The 12804-nt window shown below is 42.7% G+C and overlaps 1 protein-coding gene across 2 annotated transcripts in view; it reads right to left on the minus strand.

Annotated features, from left to right (window-relative positions):
* STAU2 (staufen double-stranded RNA binding protein 2) overlaps nt 1–12661 on the minus strand; it is a 170519-nt gene extending 157858 nt beyond the window's left edge. The window contains exon 1 of one of the 2 annotated variants that reach the window (XM_051768593.1): nt 12552–12661. The gene's annotated coding sequence lies outside the window, so the exon portion shown is untranslated. The remainder of the gene's footprint in view (nt 1–12551) is intronic. The other variant, XM_051768602.1, reaches the window with a different exon arrangement.
* Between the last annotated feature and the right edge of the window lie 143 nt (nt 12662–12804).

Consider the following 12804-nt stretch of genomic DNA (forward strand, 5'->3'; position numbering starts at 1 on the left):
ACAATCAGCAGACGGTTATCCAGACTTATTAACAAAATTTATCTTATTTACACATTTTAAATAGGTAACACTGGAAAAACTAGGCACGAAATCACACAGGGTGTCTCTCTACACCTTCTAAAATATATAATTTTTCTATATTATTGCTGCTCCCCACTGTTTGTCCTCCCCATTTGCTCCTCCATCAATTTTGTTGCTTTTTGCCTTACTAATAGTGGTTTGCCAACAACCAAACCAATCTAATAACTTGCTGCCATAGCAGGAGACAATCCCACATCCTCTCTTCCCCACAGCAAAAATACTTTCTGTCCATGTATCTCACTGAACCAGTTCACACACAGGTGAGGAGGAACATCAGAGGAGTGCCTATGTCTGTACAAGGAGGGCCCTAAACTCCTGACCTGGAGTGAGTGCACGGCATTAGCCCTTTCAACTCCTGTTAATCAGCTTACCTTTGCTGTCATGACATACACTCAAGTTCAGCTCCTCCACACTGTTCCATACAAAACCCGTGATCTCATCACCAAGGACTCCATCTTCAGAAATCTGTGGCCTGGTTTCCTTTTTTTTTACAGTGCCTTACACTGGAGAATCTTAATTTCAGTGGAAATACGGACATAACTACCAGCTAATTAACAGCTAAGAAATACATGACAACAAATGAAGTTATGCCTTAAAAGCATTTTATTTTCCTGAAGTATAAGGTGTGGGAGGGAAATCACTAACTTTTATTTTAGTTGTTTTGATAAGATAATTTACAATCAGAGACAAAAGTGCACAAGAAAGGGAAGATGAATTGACACAGAATATTAGTGACTAATACTCAAAACCCAAGGCACTGCAAGGCTGACATGAAAGTTCCCCTACTTGCTCAGTATTTAACCCGGCCCCTGAAGACTAACTAAATACTACAGTTCCATACAAGTGCTTTCCTCTGCTCTTGGACTGGAGCAGGAAAGTATTGCAGATAAAGCCCCAGAAAGGCAAGGAAGGGCCAAGAGGCTGCAGTGAATGCTAGGTTACAACATCAAATCCCATCGTACTTTCAGATTTTATTGCCCATGGAGGACTATCTTTGGCAACTCCTATATACAGTCAGCAAGAAGCTTTCTGAGAAAAAGCAGGAAGGTATTTTTGGGAAAAAAAATCAAGTAAGAAATTGAACAGATTAAAAACTGCACTCATATTTGTCAGCCACTTCTTCAAACAGCAGTCAGCTCAATTTCCCTTTTGAATTACTACACAGGGCAAGCACATTAAAACAACAACAACAACAAAAAAAGATTTAATACTCAGAAAACTGAGGTAGAAACTGCTTCATCTCAGACTTCTTTCATCATGAAACCATATTGGTTTCTTAATTTCCAATGCAGTGTTGATCCAAGATACTACATAAAACATATGAGTCTCTTAATCATTGACCACATTACCATTATCACAGAATCACATTATGTGGGAATACATATTATTTTATCTGTCACTGATTCAATCCTTCTCTGAGAACTCTCTTTACAATAGTTTTGTGTAATTTTGAAAAGAAAAGGAAAAACCCAAACTAGACAAATAAAGTAATTAATTACGGAATCAAAGAGTAAAAACCACGATTTTCTCAATCGACAAAATGGCCAAAGGTGGGAATTTTTGCAACCATTTAACTATGATATGTTAGCAAGAGGGCTAGAACAGAAAAGTCTTATGCTCAATCAAGGTTAGATTCACACCATTTGAAATACATAGTATATGTCAGAGTAAATATAATAACCAAACATTTTGGATGTAGTAAATTGCTTACACCACTACAGCAAAGGACAAGTAACTAATACGAAAAATCTGTGATCTATAAGATCATCTACATGCACAGTGCATCTCACACCAGCACAGTTACCCATACTGCATGGCACTGCTGTACAGTGAGATATGAGGATTCAGGTAAGGATGAAAGACATCTACAATTTAGGTTTACAAATATAAGCGAGGTGTTTAAACCCACACTGGAGTAAAAGAAAATACAGCATGGAATTACCATGGTTTACCAGTGCCAACTGAGATGTCCTGAGATATCACATTTGGATACCTGCCTATTCCATCAGCTGCTGCTTCAGCAAGCAGACATCCTCTCAAAGACCCATGCTACGCCTGACACTGCATGTGGCAGACAGTTCAGAGAAACCCTGACATAAAGAGGCAATGAAATGGCAATAACCTATGTGTTTAAAGAAATGTGTTACACCACTAGTCAATACAGCCAGAAGACCCAGGGAGTTATTCAAGGTGATCAACAAGTAGCCTTCTAATTTAGGATTAGCCAATCACAGAGCTGAGGAGCAGCTGAGAAGCAGACAGCGTAACTTAGTTTCTTGAACTATGAGATGCCAAAAATACAGGCAACTGAATCCTATCCAAAGTCTACTGCCAAACTTATCTTCAACAAGTAAGTGCTCATGGACTTTATTAAAACTAACAGACACAATTACAGAAGTAAATAACTCCCTTGCAGAGAGGTTCCCCACTTAATTCATTTGCCTCAGATATAAGGAACGATGGAAAATGCAGGGGTTAGAGCACTGACTGTAACTGTGCACATTTTCGAAAACGTGTAAGAGTCTAAAAACTAGTAACAAGAGAAACTTCACAGAAAGTGGAGCATATTGACAGGCAGGAATGCCACTTTTCCCTTGCTTCCCCTGGCAACAGCAAGGCTGACATGAAAAAGCTGAGAAAGGAGCAACTCGGGCCACAGTGCATCTTACTGTGTACAGCAAAACTAACAACCCCAGCGTGTACAGAAGGCTAATCTTCTCTTCTAACAGAGGAATCAGTCAGGTCCTGTGTATACCAGGCAACCACTCAAGTGGAGACTTCACAGACAGACATGAAACAGAGCTCCTAAGTAGAGAAACTTTATTAATATTCATCTTGAACCATGGTGGAAAAAAAGGATTGCTATTCTGTATTGAAATGATAAGGGAGATCAACCAGATTATCAACTCAAAGATTTCAATGCCAGAAGAAAACTAAGAGATAAGGAAAGCAAATCTGTTGCATTAGAAACTGAGCCAGTTTGGCATCTCAAAGCTTTTCAACCTGTATATAACTCAAAGCCCAAGGGAGAAAATTAGTCTGGTTTATATAAATGTTTGCCACCTTACAAAGATAATCTCATCAGAAAGTCTGTCTCAATTTATTACTGCTGTCCAGAAAACAGAGAAGACAGTAAAAAAGCCATGGAAATTTCCAACAGGTAATATCAGCTAACCCAGTTCTCAAATTATATGCCCAGAACAGACTCTGGACCATCCAGATAAAACACTGGTTGAGATACAGTCATCAGTTTGACCGAGACAGATACCCTGAATTATTGGAGAAGAAAATGCAAAACTCCTCCATGAAACAGCAAGGTGATCATCAGACCCTTTATTGTAGGCGGCCTTCCTCATCCAAAACCCATCATGGTTTGAGGTAGATCCCAAAAACTAGCTTATAGATGGCTATAGAGCCTTACAGATCAGAGGCAGGACACACACACTGCCCAACATTAGGGGGTAATATCCTTCTTTGTATTTGTTTACTGCACCTGGGAGCAAGCACTAACCCAAAGCACAAGACCTGGCTGTCCAGTACTGTAACTTTTCAGCTCTCTTCCTTACCATGACTGAAAAACTACCTACGACTTCTTGAAAACAGAAAACTTGTATCTCCCCCAGACACTCCGCGATACACAGTCATATCTGTAACACTTCTAAAGTCATCATAATACCATCTTGCTGCAGATGCAGGCAAGTCACATTCGCCTTAGGTTAAACAAAAATGAGTTACTCTGCTTTCCTGAAGAAAAACAGTTGAAAAGAAGGGAAGCCTAAACCATTAGTTTAACAATCAATCATCAGCTCAAAAAATGTAGAAGGGGATTAAATGAGTAAATGAAAAAAACATGACTCAGAATTGATACATTGCCGCTACACATTCGTTTGTATCAAAGCTGTAATTGGTTCCTTATTTCTGATGTTGGAGTCTAATCAGAGCTCCTTCCAGGAGTCTAGTTTCTTATCTAACTAGTATTTTGAAATTTCTCTCATATATATTTCTAAAAGCCAGGGCTTTTTTAATTTTTGATAACAAGAAGTAGTCATATTCCTAAGATCTCCAATCAGCTTTGACTGATTTTAAATTACAAAATACTCATATTCTAAGTAAAACATCCCTCCAATTGTTATTTTGTCTGAAGCAGGCAAAAATTACTTTTTTACTTCATTCCCTAACTAGAAATTGCATACTATTAAAGGAATTCAGAAAACTATCTCAGTTTTCCTTGACTGCCTGTGATAAACTACTTCTCATATAATTTGAGAAAACAAAGTTTGGTGAAGTAGCAGAAACAAGCCTTTTTCTTTGAAAAAAGTTACATCTCCAGCTACTAGCCCTTCTCATACTGTAGTCACCTCCCTGTAGTAAACAGCTACAAGATCCTCAGGAAAGTTGGTTTTTCAGTGGACAAAGTGACAGGTGTTGTGTTCTTTTGTTAGAAGCACATAAAATTCTGGTTTATGCGCCTTTTTTTCTTCCCTGTGAGTGTACTTAAACAAAAAGAGTATTTCACAGCTAGAGTGATGAGGGCCCACCTTGAAGGCTCATACAGCTTCCAAGATGTTCCAGCTCTCAGACACAGCTGGGGTCAAATTGCCATCACCTGTTCATGAATCATTCCCAGAGTTCCCTCTTCTCTTAAGTCTTCCATAGACAGGTTTTGCAATACCTGGATGTAAGATAATGTTAACATACAGTTCATAGAGAGATTAGCTCCCTGCTCACTAGGAAACAGGATGGGGCCTCTGCTCACAGGCTTAGAGTACTTGTTAGATCAGAAGTTCTGCAATGAATTCAAAAAGCCTCCTCCCTATTATAAATGCAGCTCTCCCCAGTCAGTGAATAAAGATAAAATAATTACTGAGTATTGGATTGGGCCTACCAAGTGCTCTTGACTAAAGAAAAACACAAAATCAAAGTTTTCAACTGGAGAAAATTAAGTTTAGATATGCTATGTTTGGGAGCAAGATCTTGAAATGTTGCAAAATTTATGACGAGGGCCTGACTTAACAACAATGAAAACAGAATCCAAAAATTAAGGAAGCAGACAGATCATACATAGCCAGTGGTGACCTGCAGCAACTAACACTGCACTCCAACAAACAAGATGGGAAGAGACATATGCCTGGAAGAGTTTAAGAGAAAACTAAAGGAGCTAACTCATCCAGCCACATGCAGCAAGCAGCTATCAACAGAGTCCTCAAGCTTCCTGAGAATGAAAAGAATTAACAACTCAGCCTAGTTTACCAGGACAGTAATCACCTATTGATTCCTTGTAGCAAACCCATGCTTGGGACAGAAGTTATCAAGTTGCAAAATGAAACATAACCAAATAAATTACTTATCTTTAGAAGAAACTACAGATTATAGAAGACTTTGACTATCCAGGAAGAGCTAAAAAATCATAGTGGTAGACTTACAGATCCTTTCAGACCTAGCAAAGAAAGAAAACACTGAAGAAAAACTCCTGGATACATGATCAGTGCTAAGCATTAGCTAAACACTATAAACTTGGCACACATAGAGCACACATTCTGCTGCAGCACAGAGGCTACAGCAACTGTGAGGATGGCAAAAGGTTACTTTCTGGTTGAATCAGCAAGGAGGATACTAAAGTAACAACCAAGAACAGAATGGAAGAGTGCTGGTAAAAAGACATTCTGTTCAAACCGAGCACACTGTGAGGGCACAGAACCAGCATAACAAAACCAGGCTTCTTCCTCCAACTTATGTACTAGTGTTTAGAAGTACCAAGGAAGACATGTGATAAAATAGCAAATCTTCATCCATATTGCTGATGATTCAGAACAACTTGTTTTCCCAGACCAAAGGAAGTTATAAGCACAACTACTACAGGAAAAAAATGTAAACAAACTGTGAATTAAAATTTGGAATTCTCTCAAGTATTTTTCCACAGATGGAGTCAGAAATAAAACAAAGGACAACCCTGGCTAAAAGTGCAACCTGATTCAGTGGTAACATGAAATGATTAAAAATAATAGGACACAGCACCTAGAAATGAGTGAAAGTGAAAAAGAACACTGTTCGGTAACAGCACAGTCTCACTATCTGGAGACAGAACAGACGGGCGGATGATACTCTGAGCTGCCCTTCAAAGGAATGTCTTTCTCACCACTTGCTGTACTCTCAGGACTCCAAGGCCATTAGACTCAGCAGGGTAAAGTTAGCTTTTGTGACTCTGGAACCACCCTAAACTAGAGTGAAAGAAAACACTTGCTTTTGAACTTGCAGGGACAACACTTCTGTTCACTACTAGGTTAACACTCTTATTTCTTACCTTCAAAACCAAAATCAAATAAACAAAAAGCCCTTCAAAAGGGAAGGAGGACACTATTTCCTAGGATCTCCAACAGAACACCTGCTATTTAGCTACATATATCTGCCTAATACAGTCTCACCTGCTGCAAAAGAGGATGTTCTCTGTTAACGAAGGGTAGTGCTCTTAATGCAAAGGGCATCCAACATCCATCTAGGTTACGATGACACGTAGCAGAAGCTCAGGTAGAACTGTAGACCCCAGAGCTGTGGAGCAGAGATCTGCAATCTAGAACAATAGCAAAGGTACCCATATTTGAAAAACAAAGTAGGCCCTGGAACTCGGACTGCCTCAGCTAATCCTGTTCACCTGCAATGCTCTGTCCTGCCCTATCTGGGGTATATATTAGGTATATCAGTCTGACAGTAACTATGTTTCGCTTGCTCCTATCAGGAGCCTGAGGTGCCTGAGCACAGGTAAACAGCACCAGACAGTACTTTTTTGGTGCTAGATGTCAAAACTCCTAGTGAGCCCCGAGTTGGTTTACAAGCCTTGAAAAGGTTCAAATTACTACTGTGTCCAAGAAAAAAAACAATTTCAAATCAGGATGGGCAAGTTGCTGTTTATATTCTTTTTAAAATATCTAAATATACTTAAGTTTCAACCAGCTACAGCAGTTGTTTGCTCTCATGCCCACCTGTAATCAAGGTGAATGTTACAAAGTATCGAGGGGCTCTGACTGCAGCAAGATTCGAAGAGAACCAGAAAGAAGAATCAAAGTTTTATGCATAGTTTAATGGTCACATGAAAAAAACCTCCAAAGCCACCTCCTCTGGTGAACTGACACTGACAGTAATTTGTGGAATGGCCAGTTCCACAAGAGCCCTATAATGTAACAGTTGAAGAAAAGTGCTATATTAAATTCTTCTCCTGGGGCTTGGCAAATACCAGTGCTTGCCTGGAAATCCACATCTAGAACGCCCTCATGAATGATAACTCCATCAAGTCCACAGAAATGGGATCCAGTCCTCGCATCTTCAGTGAGTTCTCACTTGCTTAAGGTTCTAAGTGATAAAAACTGGCCAGGTGAAGAGGAGTGAAGACGATGTGGATCACTCTCCCTTTTGAAGAGGTCAAATCCTATATCTAACCCAGTAGATTCAGCTAAGAGAGAATCTTGAGAGATGTCTCTGAGAAACTGGGGCGAGCTTTTACCTGCCTTCTGATCCAGCACAGGCTTCTCACTCCTTTCACAAAGGTCAGACATCCTTAGCTGTCATACAGAAGCTGAGAGGACACTCATTTCATACAAGACTACAAAGTATCTTTCACTGAATTATAGGAAAGTGAGAAGAGTTTCCAAGAAAATCCCTCTAGAATTGATCATTACAATCCCAGGCCCTAAACAGGTACAAAAGGAATGCCTCTTGGGTATATACTCTTAAGCAAAATATCCCCTTGAACGGATATTGCCACCACAGATGAAATACAATTCCAAGCTGGCAGGTTTAAGTACTATCAGAGATACAAGACTAAAACAAAAGGCAGAGAAAATATTTTCCAGACTGGAAGGGAAAAAGTATCCAACCTAGTATCCAGAACTGAAAAAGGACCAGAAGATGAGAAAAAAGTAAAACAAACAAACAAAATATTATCAAGAAATTTTAGATTATTTCTTGCTCTTACCTCATCTAACAAAGCCAAAAGTACTACAGAGTGGTTTGGGTAGGGTTTTTTGATGTTTTTTTGTTTGGCTGGTTTTTTGTGTTTTGGTGGGTTTTCTCTTTTTGTATCAGAACAACTGGATACACTACAAAGTGACTCAACATTATATCAGCTCTGCACTTTCACCTTGGGATCGGTGTATCTTGATTTCATCCTTCAAAATGTATCAGTTGCATAGGTGTGTCATCTGAGTGACATGGAAAAAGTTCACTCTCACTTGCAGTCAGTTACTTATCTGGACAATTTCAGTTACTGACACCAATCTGCATGTTTAGTGTAGTCCTTATATTTGTGTAACACTGCTTTTTTAAACTGGGGTCATTATAGGGCAAACTGGGAAGTGCAAATACATAACAGGTGCCAAAAGTAAGAAACTAAGAGTAGCAATAAAATAAAAATTAGGTTACTCATCTCTCAGAGAACTCTTCTTGATCCAACAGGTGACCATTTCCACTACAGGAAACTTTTCCAGAAAATCTGGTCATCTACACCCAAAAACATTTCCTTCAGCCTGGAGGCAAACACCCTCCTCAAAGCTGGCAAGCAGCGAAACTGGAAGTGTGAGCACCATGATCCTTTGGAATTTTTCAGAAGATGAGACTGTAAACATACCCTTCAAGTGAGCATGAGGTACTATGGTAAAAATCTTAGTAAGCTATCTTTTCCCAGAAACTAAGGACAGGAGGTTAACCCACACTTGTCATAGTACTTGGCCACTGGTCCCTTGGCCAGAGACCTCTCCAAACAATGGGGATTTGAGCTCAAAAGCTGAATTCTAATCTGTCTAAAAAGTGCTCCGTCCCATCATTTTAATGGCAACTAAAATAGAAGATTATGGGGATACAGAAGTATACTGGAGTCACAACTAATTTATTATGAAAAAAAAGTCCTCTTTACCAGGAAAAAAATTAAATTTCATAATTTGATTTTACTTGGTTAAATATCAATAAATTTGTAACATTCTAGTGATATACTATACAGATGCATAGTTGACTAAAGTGAATGAAAAGATGCAGTATGACACAAGTGACCACACTGTGACCATGGAGTACACATTTTATCTCTAGGAAACTTTACAAAAACTACCAGCTTAACAAAAAAGACAAACAAAACAAAACCCAAGACACAAAACACTTTCTGTTGAGGTGAAGTATGAACAAACTTTAGCAGCTACAGACATGGTTGTGACTCTAGTATTACACTACCACAGATGGCTTTTCAAAATTCATTTTTACATTAGGACTTGTGACAAGCATTTTTTTTATTCTAAATAGTTTCCAGAACAACGCCTGACAAGACATCTCTCAGATTCTTACTGAACTCTTGATCTTTTAATGCAAACATACTTTGGATAACACTGATCGTGACTCAGTGCTGACAATGAGCAGACCCCCTAAACACAGAGCCCTTGACTTTTAATATATATATATATATATGTATTAACTACACTATACACAGGTTCCATTTCCTCTCTTCACAGAGTTTATCATGCACTCCCACTAATTCTATTCCCCCCCTTGCACCATATATCCTCTCCTTCCTGAGCAAAACTGCCAGCCCCATTCCCTGACCTGCCTTGTGCTCTTTAGGCACCTCAACCAAATGGTACTCCCCACTTTTTTTCCTTTTTTTTCAGTAGAGAGAGAAAATTCAAGAACTATTGTGAAAATTACAGCCTACGTATGATCCAAAGATTAGAAATGCAAAATAATTGGTTCTGGCAAAAGACAGGCCTAACACTCTTCCTATAGATCTTGCTGTTGCTGACAAGAAATCAATGTAAGCAGGGGAAGGAAAAGTGAAGCTCTGGTGGTTCATTAACAGAAGTTATGTTGTTTCAGTTACCCTAAAAAGATGCAGTTAGGTCCTTCCCCACCACATCAGTGAGACCCACATGAGGAAGCAGATACTTTGCACTCCAATGGAAGAAGATCCACGTTCATGTATCTATCAAATATACACAAAAGAAAATGGCACTAAAACTGCCCACTTTATAGGGCCAGCTCTCCAATGGGATGATATCATAAGAAGATATATTTTGGGATGAAGAACTGGACATAACTGATGAGAGTTTTCCAGTGTTTTCAAAGACTGACAAGTCAATAGCCACATATTTCGGGTAGGTCAAAACAAACTGTCTGGATAGAGCATGACAGGTGCACCTTTCCTAATGGTTAAAGACGCAGTCTTGGAATCAGAGGATCTGCTTCACTACAGCCTGTTCCCTAACCTTCCCAAGGTCATTTTTCATGACACTTGACAAATAAAACATCTAGTATTTGATTCACTTCCCACATTCACAATAATGTAAAACAGGGTTACGGTGGAATTCACTTTATAAACCTGTGTAGGAAAATCAAGTCTGATTTTTGTCCCCAAGGAAGTAACTGACTGAGTTAAATGCTTATTTAAACTTGCTCCAGTCATTAAAACACCTCTGATCAGATTTTCCTGCAAGTAAAATTAGAAACTTTCTTTATAATCTACTATCATAATTCAGGATGTAAGATTATTCAAATTTATTATTTTGACATAATTCTCAGGGGACGAAGTAGTTTAAGTTGGCAACAAGATATATAAAGACTTTCATCTCCAAACTACAGCCTGAGCAGAATCCAAACTGGATGACTTCTGCTAAAGCTGAACGACATTGTTGAAAAATAGTCTGCAAAGAAAAGAAAATCTGAATTGTCCCTTCTCCCCATAAACTATGAGCAAGCAGGCAGTCTCAATCCTGTTCCTAGTTGGCAGCAATAGGAATCTTCACAAAGGCAAGAGGAGGAATATCTCTCTCAGAGAGTTTTTCTAGGTCAAAGCTAAGGTTCAGTGGCTGGAAATCAGTACTGGAAATCATGCACTGCTGCTGACTTTCTAGAAAAAAAGAAGATTTCATTCAGAAATCCGTCAGCCTGGCACTGTTTACATAGGCAGCAATGTCACAACAAAGCCTGTATAGAACCTCCCTGTAGTTAGCAAATGATTTAAATACCTTAATATTACTACACTGGTGTAGACTGCTAAGCTGGAATTACCACACAGCCCAGGAAGACCTTAGTCCTGTGCAGCTTGATGCCACTAGTAACGTAAGCAAGATACAGCAATGTATGCTCACTAACAGAAGTGCAATGCAACTTTGCAGAGCAAACAGCCTTACTTGTGTCTTGCAACACTGTAGTTACTCATGCACATCCTTCAGTACTGTTCAAGACAGTATTTCATGCAAAGAGTGGGGTTACAACAGCAACACTTTATCTACTCTTTTGTACATCCTAAACTTTTTTTTAGTACTATGGTAGTTGCACAGGGAGCATTCCAAGCATGGCTCGAGAAGCTTACATCTTGGTATTCACAGAAAGAGCTTGCTGGCCGTAAGGCAACACTGGGCAGATACAATGTGGGAAATTTTTTGCTTAGGTATCACTGACTTGGGTGGGCCCCTGAGCACTACAAGGCAAACAGCTTCACTGCAGGATTTGCCCTCACAGCTCACCCCAAGCAGCCCACACTTTCCCAGGAGAGCAAGGCTGTGACTTCCAGGCCTGGTTGTGATCAAGACGAACTTTTTTCCACCAGAGACACCTGAACAGTGGGAAAACGCCACCAAGCTCCTGAGAAGACTGGACTAGGCACCTTCATTGGAACCCATCTCAACGACGGCCTCACAACCCTCGAGCCGGGTGAAGGCCGGCAAACTGCTCCGCTGCCCATTGCTTGGGAGTGATGCCGACATCCATTTTGGGAGTGGGAGAGGCCAGCACTGATGGCAAAGTTTAGGGCCCTGTCCGAAGTTTGGGGGCAGCGCAAGATGTGCGAAGTGAGGACTGACTAACACACACGTACAAACACACGCCGGCCGAGCTGCGAGGTCCGCGCCGCTGACCGGGCGAACGGCACACGGCGCCCCTCGCCCCGCCGGCGGCGGAGCGGCCACCCCGCGCCCCCGGCGCACCGGGCCGGGCGGGCCAGGGGACGAGGAGCAAGTTCGGGAGGCACAGAACTCCTCCCTGGGGTCTGGGGCAGGGCAGGCCCGCCGCGGTCCCGCCGAGCCCGGCCCCGCCGCACGGCCCGGCCGCGGCCCGGCCCTGGCGCAACGGCCGCCGGCGGCACCGGACCGGGAACGCGGAGCTGCCGAGGGGCTCCAGCGGGGGCTCCCCCGCCGCCCCCGGAGCGGCGGCGCTGCCCACCTGTGCCCCAGCCCGCCTCCTCCGCCCCTCAGCGGGCGGCTGGGGGCGGGCGGGGGCCCCGGGGCGGATGGCGGGGCCGGTGCCACCGCCCCCCGCCCGAGCGGAGCGGGCCGGCAGCGCCGTGGCGCAGCAGCGCCTGCACGGCCCCGGGGAGGCGGGGGGCGCCGGGGGCCGGCGGAGTCCTCGCCCGGGAGCCGCCGTGCCAGCGGGAGGAGAGGGCAGCCGGGACGGGGACTCGGACATCGCGGCCAAAGCCGCTCCCTCCCCTCCCGCCCGGTTACCTGCTTCCCGGGGACACTTTGGAGACGCCTCCAACATCGGCAAACACCAAAGAGAACTGACCCCGCCGCCGCGGCGGCCGCCGCCGGCCCCAACCACTGCGCCCCCCCCGCCCTCCCGCCGGCGCCGCCGCCCCGCCCCGCCGCCCCCGCGCCGCGCGTCGGCCCCGCCGCCCCCCCTGCCCCCTCCCGCCACCGCCCCCGCCGCGTCCGCTGCCCCCGGGCCGCTCCCGGAGCGCTCCCCGCGCCGCGCTCC

This window comes from Manacus candei, unplaced genomic scaffold, assembly GCF_025592945.1.
Source record: "Manacus candei isolate 608988 ecotype Guabito, Panama unplaced genomic scaffold, ASM2559294v1 h1tg000008l, whole genome shotgun sequence".
In the NCBI taxonomy this organism is placed as follows: domain Eukaryota; kingdom Metazoa; phylum Chordata; class Aves; order Passeriformes; family Pipridae; genus Manacus; species Manacus candei.